This window comes from Arvicanthis niloticus, chromosome 30 (assembly GCF_011762505.2).
Source record: "Arvicanthis niloticus isolate mArvNil1 chromosome 30, mArvNil1.pat.X, whole genome shotgun sequence".
Classification (NCBI taxonomy): Eukaryota; Metazoa; Chordata; class Mammalia; order Rodentia; family Muridae; genus Arvicanthis; species Arvicanthis niloticus.
The window spans coordinates 1,623,960-1,641,829 of NC_133438.1; the positions used below are offsets into that span (position 1 = coordinate 1,623,960).

The 17,870-nt window shown below is 41.2% G+C and overlaps 1 protein-coding gene and 1 pseudogene across 3 annotated transcripts in view; one reads left to right on the forward strand and one right to left on the reverse strand.

Annotated features, from left to right (window-relative positions):
- LOC143440761 (uncharacterized) overlaps positions 1 to 17,870 on the reverse strand; it is a 45,557-nt gene that overhangs the window by 6,505 nt on the left and 21,182 nt on the right. The gene's annotated exons all lie outside the window — the stretch shown is intronic.
- LOC143440764 (vomeronasal type-2 receptor 26-like) lies at positions 38 to 17,601 on the forward strand (annotated as a pseudogene). The gene is made up of 6 exons (XR_013108192.1): positions 38 to 275; positions 3,797 to 4,088; positions 7,423 to 8,227; positions 10,260 to 10,469; positions 12,468 to 12,591; positions 15,901 to 17,601. The product of XR_013108192.1 is annotated as a vomeronasal type-2 receptor 26-like (transcript).

Here is a 17,870-nt window from a genome sequence, read left to right on the forward strand (position 1 = left end):
CCTTCAGTGCTAGCCAATGCCCCATATGGGGCTGTCTTGTCATTGGCTGTCTGGCCTCTAGCAGGCATGTGGCTGTGTGCTTTTCTTCCTGCTCTCTTTGGCTGTCTGTCTGGGTTTTCCCTTTCTGGACCAAGAGCCTGGCTGTTGCCAAGGCAGAGCCCTCACTTTGATCGTCCTGGAGATGTAATTGTGGGTGGTAGCTTCTCCATCTTTCACTTCTCTGATGGTACCCTGTCTAATTTTACTGCTCCACCACCTGTGCTGCAGACTTCAAGGTAGGTGTTGCATGTAGAGTAACTGTCTCTGAAAGCCAGAAGCAGCTTTACAAGGTTGTGTGAAGCCTTGGATAAGGGTTGATTCTCAGACCCAGCTACATGGCCACGTCCTTTCTCTGTGTGAATGCAGTAGCTCTGCTGCTCTCCCTTTACATCACCCCCTCTCTCTTTCTTTATTATTTGTACCAGACTGATATCTAGGTGCTCATGTACTGGCTGAAATGTATGAGCTTCACAGGTCAGGTGTGGATTCTTGATCCTTGTATATCCTTGCTTCTTAAAGTAAGGTCCAGGTAGACATTTTTGTTAAATGATTAATTGTGTGATTAATAGATTTCTCATAAGTCACCAGTCTCCCATTGTTCCTCTATACTGTATTCCTTTTGTTTGCTATTTTTTCTAAGAGTCTCATGTTGCCTCCAGTTCACTAGGAAGTCAAGGATGATGTTGAATTTTTGATTATCCCGCTTTTACCTCTTGAGTCCTGATGTTATAGGGTGTACTACCACAGTTAGTTAATGAAGACATAAATCCAATTGTGTCCTTTTTGTCCAAGTCTTTCCAATGTACTATTGCACAGAGTGGTTGTCTACATAGCCTTTGTTGTTACTATTATTATTTTGAATGTTTATATTTACCTTTAAAAATTACAACAATGGCTTAGTATGGGGTACATGACTTTCCTCCTAGGACTCATGAACGTAAACTGGGAGTGTCAGTTTCAGGCAATACTGAGACACGTAATGAGACCTGTTTGAAAAGCAGTTGAAAAGAATGCTTTCTAAAAATAATACCATCATTCTTTATTTAACCACAAATGCAAGAGACTTCCATTTCTGCATTTTCACATTTAACATCACTTTAAATGACTCTGTGTGTGTGTGTGTGTGTGTGTGTGTGTGTGTGTGTGTGTGAGAGAGAGAGAGAGAGAGAGAGAGAGAGAGAGAGAGAGAGAGAGAGAGAGAGAGGCTATCTCACTTTGTGCTATAACTAGTCTGGAACTCCTTGTGAAGTTCAGGCTAGCTTCAAACAGGATTACAGACATACTTGCATTGTCTCCTTCCTTCCTTCCTTCCTTCCTTCCTTCCTTCCTTCCTTCCTTCCTTTCCTTCTTTTCCTCCTTCTTGTTGTTCTTGTTATTCTTCTTGTTCTTCTTCCTCCACCTCCTCTTCCTCCTATATTCCTTTCTCCTCCCCCTCTTTCTCCTCTTCCTCTTTCTTCTCTTCCTCTTCTGCTTCTTTTTAAACCGTGTCTGTCTGTCTGTGTAGATGAGGCTATTGTAGAAGTCACTATCTTCCAGCCTAAGCCTGAGTGCTGGAATCACAAGTGTGTGCCATCATACTTGTCTACCATGTTAATTATTATGCTAATGAGTATTAATTGTATGTATGAATTGGGTACAATGCAATATTTTAAAAAATGTATATAGTATAGAATTATTAATCAAACTCACCAGCAAATACTTCATTTACACACTCAATTTTTGGAGATGTTAACATTTAAAGTCTAATGTGACAGTTGCAACAGGAGTCTTAGGGGCTGGAGAAATGACTGAGTTGGTGAAGTCTGCTGTGTGAGCTTGAAGCCAGAGTTTAGATTCCCAGAACCCATATGAAAGCTTGTATGTTGAACATCTGTAACCCTGGTTAGGAACAGAGAGACAAGAGGATTCCTAAGAATTGCTGGCTAGCAGCCTAGCTGAATGGATGAAGTCCAGGTTCAGTGAGGTAACCTGTTACATAAAGTAGTATGGAGAGGAGTCATGAGATGGCTCATGGGGTAAAGTGCTTAGGATGCAAGTCTGATGCATGACCTGAATGATCTCCTCCTGGAACCCATATAAGAGTGGAGGAAGAGAACTGATTCAGAACCTTGTTTTCCTGAACTCCATGTATTGCAGTATGTGTGGGTCTATAAAAACACATGTTCAAAGAATAATGTTTTTAAAGGATGAAGAAACAATTGAGAAAGATATCCTGACATCCTATCAGCCTTTACACCCTCAGAGGAAAATATACCCATACACAACACCCACATGCGTGCGCACGTGTGCGCACATGCACATGCACTTGCACACACACACACAAACACAGTGAGCATTGTTGAAGAATACATTTGCAGGCTACATTTAGCTTATATATTCATACATACACATGCACAAATGAAAGAAGTTTATGGTCAACCTCTGCTATGTAGTTAGTGTGAAGTTAGGTTGAGTGATATGGAAACTCAAAAGAAAAAAAAGCTACTCTCAACAATAACAATTTAAAAAATTTAATTAAAGTATAACATCAGTTGGATGTGGTGGAATTTATCTTTAATTCCAGCACTCAAGAGAAAGTATCAGGCAGATCTCTATGTGTTCCAGGCAATCAGGACTACATAGAGAGACCCTGTCTTTACATCCCCCATATCTATCTATCTATCTATCTATCTATCTATCTATCTATCTATCTACTTATATATTTATCTATCTTTTTCTCTTTCCTTAAAACCTTCCATATGCACTCTCACTTTTAAATTCATGGCCTTTTATTTTTTAGTAATCATTATTGTTGCATAGATACTTGTGAATATATATATATATATATATATATATATATATATATATATATATATATCACCTGTTGAGTAATTTGGTGTTGGTTGTAATTTCTTATTAGATTTACTCTTTAATGATTTCATATATTTATATGGTGCATTTAGTTTATCTTCATTTCCCCAGTCCCTCTTATTTTCCTTCCATAGCTGTCATTACCTCTTCCAAACTAGAGGTCCCTTCCCCACATTCCTGACTTTTTGTTTTGTACCCACTGATTTTAACTGGGGCTTCATGTGTGGCTGTGGGTTTGGAATGTCCATTGGAGCCTGGTGAGGTCCCATGTTAGTTACAGGACTGAAGCAAATGACAGTCTTTAGCCCAGGTGCCAATAGTTAAACAAGGATAAGTAAGGCCAAGCAAAGAAGTTGCCAGAGAATGCTTGGCTGTTGACAGGCTCACATGCATGCAGTATCTGAGTCATGTCCTGAAGGCAACATTTCATTTCTTGTCCCCATATCTTCTGGCTCTTAATGCCAGTAATTCTGAAATAGATGTTAGTTACCATAATTATAACCAATCATACTATTCAATAGATTTATTTTCCTTGTTTCCGTAGGACAGGGTCTCTCTGTGTAGGTCTAGTGTCCTTGTACTAGCTAAGTAGATCATGCTCTGGTCTCTGATTCACAGAGATCCACCTCCCTCTTCCTCCTAAGTGGCGGGATTAAACAAGTGGACCACCAACACAGGTCATGCAATAGATCTTCAAATGTCACCACTGTCTTCTGAAACTCTCCCTTTGATTACTGTCTCTGCATTCCCTCTGGCTTCCCTTTGACTCTTCTGGAATGTTCTGTGCACATTTCTACACAAGTGTTTGTGGAGATGTACATTTTTACTCAGTTTACTTGAGTCACACTGTTTATTCTTCTATTATGTCCCATAATGAGTGATTAATGTGGGCTTCTCTTTCCCTCAGTGTCTCCATGTGGGGCTACCGAGTGGCCCAGAGTTTCGTCTTTGCCATTGAGGAGATTAATAGGAGTGCTCACTTGTTGCCCAATTTGACACTGGGCTTCTCCATTCGAAACTCTGGGGACTCAGTGCACGGAGCCCTCTATGAGACGATGGGATTTCTCACAGGATGGGAGGAGCCCATCCCCAACTATACATGCCAGCATGGCTCTCCTCAGGCTGCCTTGGTTGGGGACACACGGTCATCTCTGTCTGTCTCCATGGCCAGACTTCTGGGGCTGTACAAGTTTCCCCAGGTGAGTGGCTCAAAGCCTTATCTTGAGTGAATGTGGTGATTGTGATGATAGTGATATCGATGGTGATGATAGTGATATCGATGGTGATGACAATGAGCAGCTCTACTGAGGAGTCAGGCTTCCTGAATATTTTCTGTGTCCAACATGGTTCTCTCCTCCATGTGTAGATAGTTTAGAAATAATTATCATCAACTTCATTGAAAAGTGAGAAAATTTCTTTTTAATTGTTTAAAAATTATTTTTAAAGATCAATTTATTGTTATTTTATGTGTATTGAGTATTTTGCCTGTATATGTATATATGTGTGTGTATGTGTGTGTGTGTGTGTGTGAGTGTACCACATGAGTGCCTGGTGACTGTGAACATCAAAAGAGAGCATTGGACTCTCTAGAATTGTGGTTACATATGGTTTTAATGTGTTATGAAATTAAACTAGGGTTCTCCAAAGAGCACCAAGTAGTATTAACTACTCAGCCATTTCTCCCTCATCATATTAATCAATCCATCAATTAATTATTATTATTAGAGAGGAAGAGCAACTATGTCTGTGTTTGTTTGCATCGTGTGTGTGTGTGTGTGTGTGTGTGTGTGTGTGTGTGTGTGTGTGTATGGACCTTTGTATATCTGTAGAGGCCAGAAGAGGCTTCCTTCATCACTCCCTACCTATCCCTTGAGTCAAGATCTTTTCCTGAACCTATAGCCCATGATTTTTGGCTAGTCTGGAAGGTTGAAAGCTCCATCCAGCCTACTGTGTGCACACCTCTTGGAGCTGAGGATACTGTCATGAGGGGGATGCCCAACTTGTTACATAAGTACTAGGATCTGAGCTTCTATCTCCGTAATTTTGCAGCAAGTGCTTTCAGCCATCTTGGCATCTCCCCATCCCTCAAATTAGGCATATTTAAATTAGTAGAAACCTCATTTTTCTTCTCTGTACATGATCACAGACCCCAAACCAACCAAACTTTATTTCTGTTTTTTTTTCAGGTGTGTGTGTGTGTGTGTATGTGTGTGTGTGTGTGTGTATGTGTGCAGCATTTCTCTGTGTAACCTACGTTGCCCTTGAACTCTTGATCCTCTTCTCTCAGACTTCTGAGTCCTGTGCACTAGTATGTTCAGAACAGACACGTGATATATTGAATATTTAAAAAAAACCTCTTATATTCCAACATGTAGGGCTGCTAGATAAATTTTAGTTAAGTTTGAATTTCAGGGCTGGAGATATGGCTCAGAGGTGAAGAGCACTGAGGTGTTCTTTTAGAAAAATTTCAAATCCCAAAAACCACATGGTGGCTCATATGAATCTGCAACTCTATTTCTAGACATGTGACTCCCTCTTTTGTCCTGTATGGTTAGCAGACACACATGTGGTATAAATCATAAATAAATACAGGCAAAATACTCATTCATAGATAATAATAAAAAATTGAGTTTCTGAGAATTGATGAATTGTTTTTAGTGTAAGTTTGTCCCAATATTTGTATTAAAATATAACTTGTTTTCAACTAGTAATGTGTGTTTCATGCAACAAACTTTTACATAGAAATGATCATTGATTCCCTGCAATCCAAACATAATGGAATAGCTTCTGTTTTATTGTCTTATTGGTCTTGGCCTGGCAAGACCACCTGCATGAGTTTGAACGAGTCTTTTCTCTCCACATGAAGCAACCAGATGCTAGGACCTTTGTCTTAAGACAGTATAAACTTTACATATTTTGTAGCTGAAAAGGTTTTCACTCATACCCTGAAGCTGACTAGCTACATTCAGTGCCTCTCAAAACCTAAACAGACAAGACTGGACTGGACCAGATTAGACTGGACCACACCAGACCACACCAGACCAGACCAAACCACCATAGACACAGAACCCACTTGTCACATCTCCAAGTACTCTTTGTTTTGAGAACATAGTAACACCACTTCCTCAACAAATTGATAAATCAGATTAAAAATCTCATTTTTTTTTTTTAAATCTGGAAAACCTCACAATGGTGGTCTGATAAGAGCCAACAATTCATTTGTTCTTATGAGGTGCAGAAAGATGGAAAATTGGGTAAAAGTGCTTGCTAGCAAGCTTGCTGACTTGAGTTTGAGCCTCTGGAACACACCAGGTGTTCCCCATAATTTGTCTTCTATGTCTACACATTCCTTATCCCAGTCAGGCAGACAGACATACAGACACAGAATGAACAGACACACACACACACACACACACACACACACACACACACACACACACACACAAATTTTCTAAAGAACATCCTAACAGCTGTGTACAAATGAGAGCATCAGACCAAACCTAGTTGAGATGCTGGAAACAAATATAGGAGTGGGCAGTGGGAAGGACAGATGTTGATAGTAGAACAAGTAAATATATGGTTCTGGGCTTCTTTTGAGAAGCCACAGGGCTGTCTGTGATGACAGGCTAGTGAAGAGCACAACGCTGCTTAGTAGAATCAATTCTTTTTCCAAAGCATTACTGTAGATTTGGTTCTGATGCTGTCTTGCTCCCCAATTTGTTCTTGACCTGTCTGTAAAGAAGCCATGGGCTGATAGTTGGGTGGAAGGAATAGGCAGGACTTCCAGGTCCCTGGAGGAAAAAAAAGCCAGAAGCAAGGGAGGAGAATTCGCCATGCTTTGGAGAGAGAAGAACCAAGCAGTCATGTGAGGTCTCAGGAGGAGTGGGAACTGTGGCCCCTCCTATCGGTGGGGGGTCAGGGATGTTTAGCAGGGACTAGATGAATCTTAGCAACTAAAGTTAAGGACAGGTGGGAGGTGTAGAGATAAGAATATTGTTATGGGCACACTTTTCCAGGCAGGAGATAGTAGCATCCAGCAATTGTGTCTGAAGGCAAGTTGAAAATTAACAACTGTGTGTGTGTGTCTGTGTGTGTGTGCACCCGAATGTCTTTTATCCATGGATTCAAGGGAAGCTGGGTTGGGGCTGGTATCATACCCGTTCCCAGAGCTAGGTGGGGTAGCTAAAGCTACACATAACACATTATTTTCATTTCCTTTCATGAAAATTGTTATGCTTTAGATTATAATATACATTTATGTTTATGTGTACAGTCTGTGTAAATCTATGCAACAGGTGTGGGAAGAAGCTCGAAGCAAGTGTCAGATTTCCTTGAGCTGGCGTTACAAACATTTGTGAGCCACCTAATGTGGGTGTTGGGAGTCTAACTGGAGTCCTTTACAAATTCAACAAGGGCTAGAACTGCTGAGCTATCTTTCCAGCCTCATCCTTCCGACATTCAATCCAGACCATTAGCTTGCTCCTGAGTCCTGGATCTTGTCTACTCTCTTATTGCCTGGCTCTCCCTTGACAGATCAGTTACTCATCTTCACTACCCAGCCTGAGTGACAAGATCCAGTTTCCATCCTTCATTCGGACCCTGACTAGTGACCTCACATCCTCCCATGCAGTTACCCAGCTGATAATTCATTTTCAGTGGTCCTGGGTGATCATTCTGGCCCAAGATGATGACTTTGGGCAGCAGGCCAGCTCTCTGGCCACTCAGCAGCTGAGTCTAGATGGTGTGTGCATTGAGTTTCACCTCCATGTCCCTTCCCAGAGGTCTTTGGGAAAGATTGAAGAGACTGTCCAGAAAATGCAGAAATGTACAGCCAGAGTTGTTCTGGTTTTCTTAAGCAATTCCAATTTTCAGCTCATTTTGTATGGTTTGCTGGCTGTTCCTGTCTCAGGACAGGTGTGGGTAAGCAAAGGCACTCTCCACATGGCACTTGCTCTGACCATTCCAGGCATTTCCCAGGTGTTGCAAGGCACATTTGGCCTTCTGTATCACAGCAGCAGGGCTATTGGCTTCCCTGAGTTCCTTGCTCACCTGCGCCCCAGCCAGACCCCAGAAGACATGTTTATAAAGAAGTTCTGGGAGTTCACCTTTGATTGTACATGGCCCAGCCAGAACAGCACAGTGACAGAGGGTGTCCAGCTCTGCTCAGGGAATGAGAGTTTGAAAAATAAACAGCATCCTTTCTCAGAAGTGAGCAAAATTGATGTTTGATGCTGCTTACACAGCTGTCTACAGCATCGCCCATGCCCTGCATGATATGCTAACTTGTGAGCACCAGGATGGGAAAGGTACAGACTCCCAGGACTTCCAGCCCTGGCAGGTAAGAGAGACATGTGTGGAGTGGATGGTTCAGGGATGGTTGGGGAACAGGCATAATATTTTTTTTATTAAGCTATGGAAGTGTTGCAGGCTATATGCTTCAGCAAGGAAGTCCCATGTTTTCCACTGAGGGCTACCATAGAAGCTGCATTGGACAAAGAATCCATTCTGTGTGTGTGATCTTAGATAAATCCAGTCCCAGTAGGGTTGCTTCTGTACAAATACAAGATGCCTAGTACATTTAATTTTCATGTAATGGTAAACATTTATATATATATACGTATACATATACGTATATATACACATATATACACACACATATATACATATATACATATATATACATATATATGCATATACATATATACATATACACACATATATATACATATATACATACATTACATTATATATACATATATACATATATACATATATACATATATATAAAACATATATATATACATATATATATGTGTGTGTGTGTACATTCACATGTGTGTGTGGTGGGCATATGTATGTAGGCATGTAGGCACATGATTAAGGTGTGTGCACAAGTGTGTACATATCTCTGAGAATGTCTGATAATGTGAGAAATTCCCCTTCAATCACTCTTCTACCTTATTCCTTGGGGCATGGTCTCTCACTCAAACCCAGACCGTGTTCATTTGGCTAGTCCTGCTAATCTGCATGTTCTAGGTTCACCTGTCTTCACCCTCTGAAGCTGTAGTTACAGAGGGACTGCCACATGCACTTGACATTTAGGAGGGTTCTGGGTATTTGAAGTTCTATCCTGAAGCTTGTGTGGCAAGAACTTTAATGACTAAGTCAACTCCCATGTTCTTACCTCATTTTTATTTATACTATTATTTTATAATTTTATACAGTTTATATACATTTTGGTCATTTTCTCCTGGCTATCTATCTATCTATCTATCTATCTATCTATCATCCCAAATCTTCAAGATAACCCTTGGAAGACACATTGCTCACTGATAGGTAAACTGAGGGTGGTGCTAAGAAGGGGTTATATGTTTTTCATAACCTTCAGTGAGATTATCTGAGTCTATATTGTATGCTTGATGAATATACTTTTGAACCAGAAGAACAGTGATAGCTGTTGGCTTTTTGGCTGAGATGAACATATTAAAAATTACAGGAGACCAGGCTTGACGATTCATGCCTGTCATCTTAATACAAAGGAGATTGAGACTTCCCAGCCAACCTGGACAACACAGCAGGATACTATCACAAAATACCATATATGAGTGTGGTGATGACTGTGTGTTTAATCTAGGATAAAGATGTAAAGTAAATGAAGGAGGGATAAGCAAGAGAAGGGCCAAGTGGGGCCTGAGAAGTCCTGTCTGTCAGGAAATACCTGAGGTCTGAACCAAGGATAAGAAATCTCACTATGGGAAGAAGTGATAGGATTGCAGATGGTAGGGACAGCATGTGCCAACATGCTAGAATGGAGACAAATAAGATGAACCACATGTGTGGCACTGAAGGAGTGGGACAGACTTGTCAGAGTGATTGGGAGGCCTAGCTGGGCTGGGGCCAGTCTGTGGAAGCCTTGCTAGGGTTTGGAGTCTGGAGAGTCTAATGGGAAGTTTGAGACAGTCGTGCACAGCCAAATGAGACGCTGGAGCCAGCACCACATTGTGACGTTTTGGGTTTAATTTTAATGTTGGTGAGATGGCTCAGTGGGTAAAGGCACTTGGCCCCAAGCATAAGTTCAATTCCTGTGTCTCACATTGCAACAGAACAGAGGATTCCTGTGAGTTCTCCAAAATCCCCACTGTGTGAGCTGTGTTTTCTTTCTTAAAAATGATCTGGATCAAGTATTATGAATTATTACTTTGGTAAAGCTAGAATATTTTCTTGAGTCCTTGGAAATATCACAGGTCCTTTAGTCCCCTTATGATTACTGTGGACAGTTTTGGTTTAAATGTCTGTGTCACTTCAGATGATTTTGGACAAGACACTGGACAGTCCCTAGACAGTTAACAATAGTTCTCTTTCTTTCTCAGCTGCTCCATGTCCTCAGAAAGGTGCACTTCAAGACTCCTGATGGACTCAAGATTATGTTCGATGCCAGTGGAGATTTGGTGACACAATTTGATATTTTCCAAGGGCGGAAGACCCCTGAGGGTGTATTTCACTTAGTCCATGTGGGCATGATAGACCCTCAAGCCTCTTCAGGGAACAAAATGATGGTCCAGTTGAAGGAGGATCTCCAAGTGAGTGTCCTGAATGCAGAGATAACTGTTGTCATAGTGTTTTAAAGTCTCAGGGAAATTCCAAGTTCAGGGTTTCTCATGTCTACTTATGCATGAAGTGGATATAGGCCATTCATTTATAACTGACCATGCTCTTTACCTTACAAGATACCTTCCTCTGAGTGATGCTTATTGACTTTTGGGTGTGTGTGGCTGAGGCAAATGTCTTGGCAGCAGGTGTGTGGTGGAAGAGGATTCCCAATTCATGGGACCAGTAAGTTGGAGGTAGTGGTATAGATAGATTAGATAGGTAGACACATTACATCTAGTGCATAGCCCCCAGTGACACATTCCTCAGTTATTTCCCATGTCTTCCTACCATCTACAATATTTTATTAAATTATGAGTCCATTGAGGAATTGATTAGGTCAGATGCATCAATATCCAATGGTTCTTCAAAAATCCACCAACTTGTAACCAGTGGTGCAACACAAAAGACTTTGGAAAACATTTGAGGTTCAAATACTGATGTTTATTAACAAAATTATCAGCAGCTTTGATATGTACCTTTCTATGTATGTAGTTCCTTCCCTTCCCCTTCCCTTTCCTTCCCTCTTTGGCTCATAAAATATTAAGGAACTCCAAACCTCTTGTCTGGCCAGTGAGAAGCCTGGGTCAAGGAGAAAAGAACTCAAGTAACAATGCTTTTTCTTTTCCCTTGCTGCTCACTACAGGAGTTAATTGCCAGAATCCAACTGCTTTTGGTCACAGAATAGCAAAAAGTTAGAGAGTAAAATTGCAAGAAGCCATCAGCTTCTGGCCCTTATTTTTAGTTCTACCTTTGCTGCATTTCCTGGATAACCCCATGATGCTAGGCTGGACCTCAGCATATACCGGTGGGCAGAGTCCCCTCCTCTGCAACTTTGTCTAACTTTGATCTAGTGGCATCTCCTGTCTATGGTGGTCTTAAGGTTTCCACATGAGAATGAGGTTCTCATTCTTGGATTTGTCAAGCGTAAAGGACACATGCTAAGTGTTCAGATGATGGTTTTGAAGTACCTCTCAATGGGGTTGATCTGGTTGGGATTTCTGCTGCCTTCTGTTGTGGAAGATACCTCAGCATCCCAGAGAAACTGAGTCAACCCTTGTAAGTCCCATGAAAATGGGAGGACTACTGAGTGTACTCTGAAAGTTTGTGTGCCTGTTTCAACAGAGTCATTATCTACAATTTTAGTCTTTCTGAAGCTCAAGCACACTATTTTATTAGAGTTTATGAGAAAAACCACAGGATAGTCACACTCTAAATCTCAACATCTTTACAGGGGAGGGAGATGGATAAGAGGAAGAAAGACAGCCATGCCTTCTGAGTTAGGCATGGAGGCCTGCAAGCAGCCACAAGGCAGCAGGGAGCATCAGAATAAGAAAGAAAATGTTGAGGGTATCAAGGGAAGTGTGCTCAGGCTAAGGACTATATCCAAAAGAAAGAAAAGAGGTCAATAGAGGTAAATAGTGGGAAAATGATGGTTTTCTGAGTAACTGAGACAAGCAGCTTGACTTGACAGAAGGGACAAATACAAAAATATTTGGGTATTATGTGTGCATTTGGTGCCTGCAGAATTCAGAAGAGTGAATTGGATCCTCCGGAACTGGCATTATATCTGTGGTTGCTGGGAATTGAACACTGCTTCTTTGGAAGAGCAGTCAGTACTCTTGACAACTGAGTCATCTCTATAGCCCATTACCTTTAATTGTTAGCATATGAGCCACAGAGAGATTGGAAGCCAACCCCTCATACTGTTTCCTATAGTTTTGAAGCCATTACCTAAAGAAACTATATGTACAATATACATTACGTACAATAGTGCCTCTACAGTTTGGCATCACTTGGGACAGAAATGTTTTCTGGAAGCCTCTCATCTAGTTGACTGAGAGGAAACTGTTCTGTTCTGCTTCTCAGGCTGAGGTCAAGCATCTGTATCCCTGGAGAGTCACTGGTGACACTATGCTCTTTGTTATTAGGTGCCCACCTCTATCTGCAGTGAAAGCTGCCCTCCAGGGTTCAGCCAAGTGCCCCGACTGGGAGCCCCACACTGCTGTTTTGATTGCAGTCCATGCCCTGAGGGACAATTTGCAGACCAAAGAGGTGAGAACCTGGAATCTGAGTGAGCTACAGGGCACCGTGAACCTCCTGTATTTCTCCAATTCCTTAGTAACTGTTCTACTGCCATGAAGAGACACTATGACCAAGACAGCTTCTAAAAGAATCATATTGAAATGGGGCTGACTTGAAGTTTCACAGGCTGAGTCTGTGATAATAATGTTAGGATATGTGGCAAAAGGCAGGCAGACATGTTACCAGTTACATACCAGTACTGAGAGCTTAAGTTCTGATCCACAGGCAGCATGAATTTGTTAATGTGGAGAGTGGACCTGGTATGGGATTTTGAACTCATGACACGCCTCCTTCAACAAGGCTGTAGCTGCTCCCAATCACTCTCTAACTGCCCAGCATGTAGAAACCAGACATTCAAATATATGAGCCTACGGGTGCCATTCTCATCCATACCACCTCACCCATCTACTGAGGTGTGCCAGTCTCTGCTTTCCTGTGGACTTAGGTAGGAGCACCATTGAGAATGCTTCCTTTATCATTGTTCCTTGGTAAAGGCTTTATTGAGATTGCATAACTGTATGAATTGTCTCTTAGTAAACATTGTAAAAATAAGTGTGTTTCTATTCCAGCCATTGCTTTGAATAACAGCATGGAGACTTTTATATTTATTAAAAGCTTTGGTCATTATAGCTGGGTAGATTCTGAGCTATCCTAACCAGAGATTGCTGGACTGGTCTACATCCCAACTCCATGTCCCATTATCTGCCATCTTGGTTTTGCCGGGCCAATTTCTTCTTCATTTGTGTCTTGTGGGAGATGTTGGTGATGGTTTTGTGCACTGTGTCTTTAGGTGCTGATTGCTGTACCCAGAGATCTTGTTGTAGTCTAGCAACTGACATTGTCAATCATCTCCTTTTCAATGATGTTTAAAAATTTGATTCCATCACTTCTGATTCAGCTTATAGCTGCACAGAAAGGAATAGGGCAGGACTTGTGATCCAAGTTAGGGATTTCCAATCAAAAGGAGAGTGTAAGAAAGGAAGAATAGGTGAAGGACCAGGAGGATTCACAATGGGCAGATTGTTAGAGGAGTAGCCATGAGGATACTCATAGAACAGAGTGATCTAGTGCAAGACTCAGATTTCAGGTTATGACAAGTCACTGGGAGTAGGCAGCCATACATAGAACAGATGCTGTCTGACCAGAATAATCCCTGAAGTCTGTTAATAAATCTATTAGGTTTCTCTGTCACTTATTTAGGAACTAAAATGGACTAAAGTAGGCATAGAAATGTCCTATTGTTAATTGGCAGCAAAATGGGTCAAGAAAAGCTCTCAGAACTACATTTACCAAGCAGTGTATACCCCCTACACCATAGTCAAGAAACATGGCACAACTGAGTGTTGGTGGTACAGGCCGTTAATCCCAGCATTGGGAAGCAGAGTCAGGCTCATTTTAATGAGTTAGAAACCAGCCTGGTCTACAGAGTGAGTTCTAGGTCAACCAAAGCTAAACAGAAAAACCCTGTCTTGATAAACCAAAATCAATCAATCATTCAACCAACCAGTCAACCAACCAGTCAACCAACGAGACAAACAAACTAGAAAGAAACACAGCATTAGGTACTTGCACAAGCTTCTACTGATTTCATAAAACACCCTGATTTCCATTAACACTGATCAATTTCACTTGCTTTTTAAGCCTCATGGTGGATGTTGTGATGTGACTTCCTTCTTTTTCTGTATTAGTGGGGTTCATCCCAGAGCTTGAATTGGAACAGACCACCACATTCTTGGCTGTTTTTCTACAAACTATTTTACATGCTGAAATCTGGAAATGTAAGGACAAGTTGCCATTAGGGTTGATTTTTGCTGAGAATTGTCTGAGTGTGTGCTTGCATGCATGTGTGCATGTCTGTCTGTCCTCTTTTCAGTTTGTTGTTTGGCTTTTAGACAAGGTTTTACCATGCAGCCTGGCTGGTATTGAATTTACCTTTTTGACCAGACTGACTAATAAGTGAAAGATATTTACCTTTCTCTGCCTCTCAAGGGCTGAGATTAAATCATTTGCAGCCACACCCTGCTCCAACTCTTCTTTTTCAGTAGAATAGTAGTCCTGTTGGAACTAGGATCTACCCTGGTGATGTCATTTAACCTTTATTACATCATCTCCAGTTAACTTAATGAGAAGTACAGCTCCATTGTAAGATATTGATGGACAGGAGTTTAACAAATGAATATTGGGTGCGTAATTCAGTCTAAAACATTGGTTAATATGACCTTTTAGTATCGGAGAAAAAAATGAACCATTAAAAAGCTCACATACTTGAAATGTGTAGTTGTTACTCAATGTGGTCAACTTAGTGACCTCTAGGTTCAGTGAGAGATCTTTTCTTAACAACTAGGGTGGAAAGGATTCGGAGAGAAAGGCTCAGCAGTTAAGAGAACCCACATGGTGGCTCACAAACCTGTAACTCCAGGTTCAGGGGATTTAATGCCATCTTCTGACCTCTGCATCTACCAGACATTCACATGGTGTCCTTCCAAATATACAGACAAAACACCCAACTAATAAATAAAGTAAACAATTCTTAAAAAATAAGTTGTTGGGACTTGTGAAATGCGGTTCAGTACTCACAATTAGCTTTGATAACCTGAGATCAGCTTCTGAGATCCAGATGGTGGAAGGAGAGAATTAAATTCCTAAAATTTGTCCTTACCTCAGGTGCACACCATGGCATGTCTAAGCCTACCCATATATATATATATATATATATATATATATATATATATATATATATATATATATACCAAAATGTATAAATATCTAAAACATATGCAACATATGAATAAATTTTATTAGTAAAATAAGGTTTGGGAAATGACTAAGAAATAATATCTGATGATAATATTTGATCTCCACATGCATGTGATTTCAATACACATACATATGAACACGCAAACTTGGACACACACAAACTCACATATGTTAGGTATAGTAATGCAATTTTACAATCATAACACTTAAGGGACTGAGAAATGAGGCTGAGAAATTCAAGGTAATCTGCTAATCAGCCAGTTCAAAGCCAGCCTGAGTTACAGGAGACACTAATTCAAGACAGAAACAAAACCCCCACATAAAAATAGATATAGAGTGTGCATTTTTCTTTGTGCCTTTACCTCTAGTATTATCCATTCCAGCCCTGATCACCAAGAATAATTTATAAATATATTACTTGATGGAGAGGCTGCAAGAGAAGTTAATGTTTGGGATACCTTCCTTCAGAGCTAGTGTAGTTCCTATAGTGTTACAGAAATGGTGTCATTGTGTCTCCCATAGACATGAAGAGATGTCTTCTGTGTCCCAAGGAGCAGTACTCGAGCCACACCAGAGACCATTGCCTGCCCAGGACAGAGATCTTCCTGGCCTTTGAGGAACCATTGGGATTCATATTGGCTTTGGTGGCACTATTGCTGGCTGGTCTGGCTGTCCTGGTTCTTGGAGTGTTTCTGAAGCACCAGGATACACCTGTGGTCAAGGCCAACAACAGAACTCTCAGCTACTTCCTCCTGATCTCTCTTTCCCTGTGTGCCCTGTGTGCCTTGCTCTTCCTTGGGAGACCCACAGTCACCACCTGCCTCCTCCGTCAGACCACCTTTGCTGTGGTGTTCACAGTGGCTGTCTCCTCTGTTCTGGCCAAGACTCTCACAGTAGTCCTGGCCTTCAGAGTCACCATGCCTGGGAGCAGGATCCAGGTATGTCTGAGCCCTGGTGCTTCGGCCTCGGTAGTCCTCATTGCTTCCTTCATACAGGTTGTTCTTTGTGGGGTGTGGTTGGCCACCTCCCCACCATTCCCAGACAGCGATATGGTCTCAGAGCCCCGGCACATTGTCATCCAGTGCCAGGAGGGTTCTGGTGCCACCTTCTTCTGTGTGCTGGGCTACTTGGGTTTCCTGGCGGGGGGTACCTTCTCTGTGGCGTTTCTGGCCAGGGGCCTTCCAGATGTCTTCAATGAGACCAAGTTCCTCACCTTCAGCATGCTGCTCTTCTGCAGTGTCTGGACAGCCTTCCTGCCCCTGTACCACAGTGCCCGAGGGAAGTCCACTGTGGCTGTAGAGATCTTCTCCATCCTGGCCTCCACTGCTGGACTTCTGGGTGGCATCTTCATCCCCAAGTGCTACCTCATCTTGCTGAAACCGGAGAAGAACACCCTTGCCTGGCTAAGGCAAGGGTACTATGCACAGCAGGAAAAACAGGGTGAGATGTTCCAGAGAAGGTATCAGGTCTCAGGGGAGTCACCAGAACCAAATGTATGATTTTGGCTCACTGTTTCTTTGTGAATCAAAAAGTATTAAGACAGATCAATATTCAAGAGATATACTTAAGACAAAACCTAATGACTGTTGGGTTTACAGTGATACATAGATTTTCACTGATTTTTTTCTTCATAGTTATTTGTTAAAAGAGGTGTTTGAATAGGGGAACTTAGAAGATGGCTCAATAGATAAAAATGCTTGCCAGTAAACACGACAACTTGAGTGTGATACCTAGGACTGACATGGTGGATGTAGTGAAGTGACATCACTAATTTTTTCTCTGACCTCTGTTTCCTAACCATAGAACACCTGTCACATTCATATACACAAAGTATCAGTGAAAAGCAAAGGTGGGAAAAGTGTCATGAGGTGATGATGATGATGATGATGATGATGTCAAGGGTTAATGAGTGTGTGAGAAACTGACAGGCAGATTGTTAATCTGTCTTTTTTTGCTTTGAGAGGAGCAGCACTGGGAATTCAACCTTTCACTATACTTCCTTCACAGATTTATTATTTGATCAAGCAATCTCACTCTTAAATATATGTCCTAGAACTATAAATCATGTCTGTAAAGACTGTAAATGAATCTTCAGTGAAGCATTATTTATATGATAAGAATTGAAAGAATCTAAATGTTTATCAGTTGATGAATGTTTGGTATGGTTTACTCAATAATTAGGTCTTTTTTATTGCAAATAAGAAATAAACATAAGAATCAGTATGTTGTTTAATTATATAGTTAAACATTCAGAATTTTATAGTGAGTTAAGAAAGTCAGTCAAAACAATATATTTTAATATAACACTTAATGTAGTATCCTGAAGAAGCCAACTCATAATGATACCCATTAGACTACTGGGTTTTTTTTTTTTGAGTTTTCTGGAGGGCAGATTGGTGGGGAGGAGTGAAGTCTAAAGGATGCAATATTTCTTTCTGGGGTGATGAAGTTCTAAACGTGACTGTGGGAACTGAGAGATGGCTTAGAGGTTC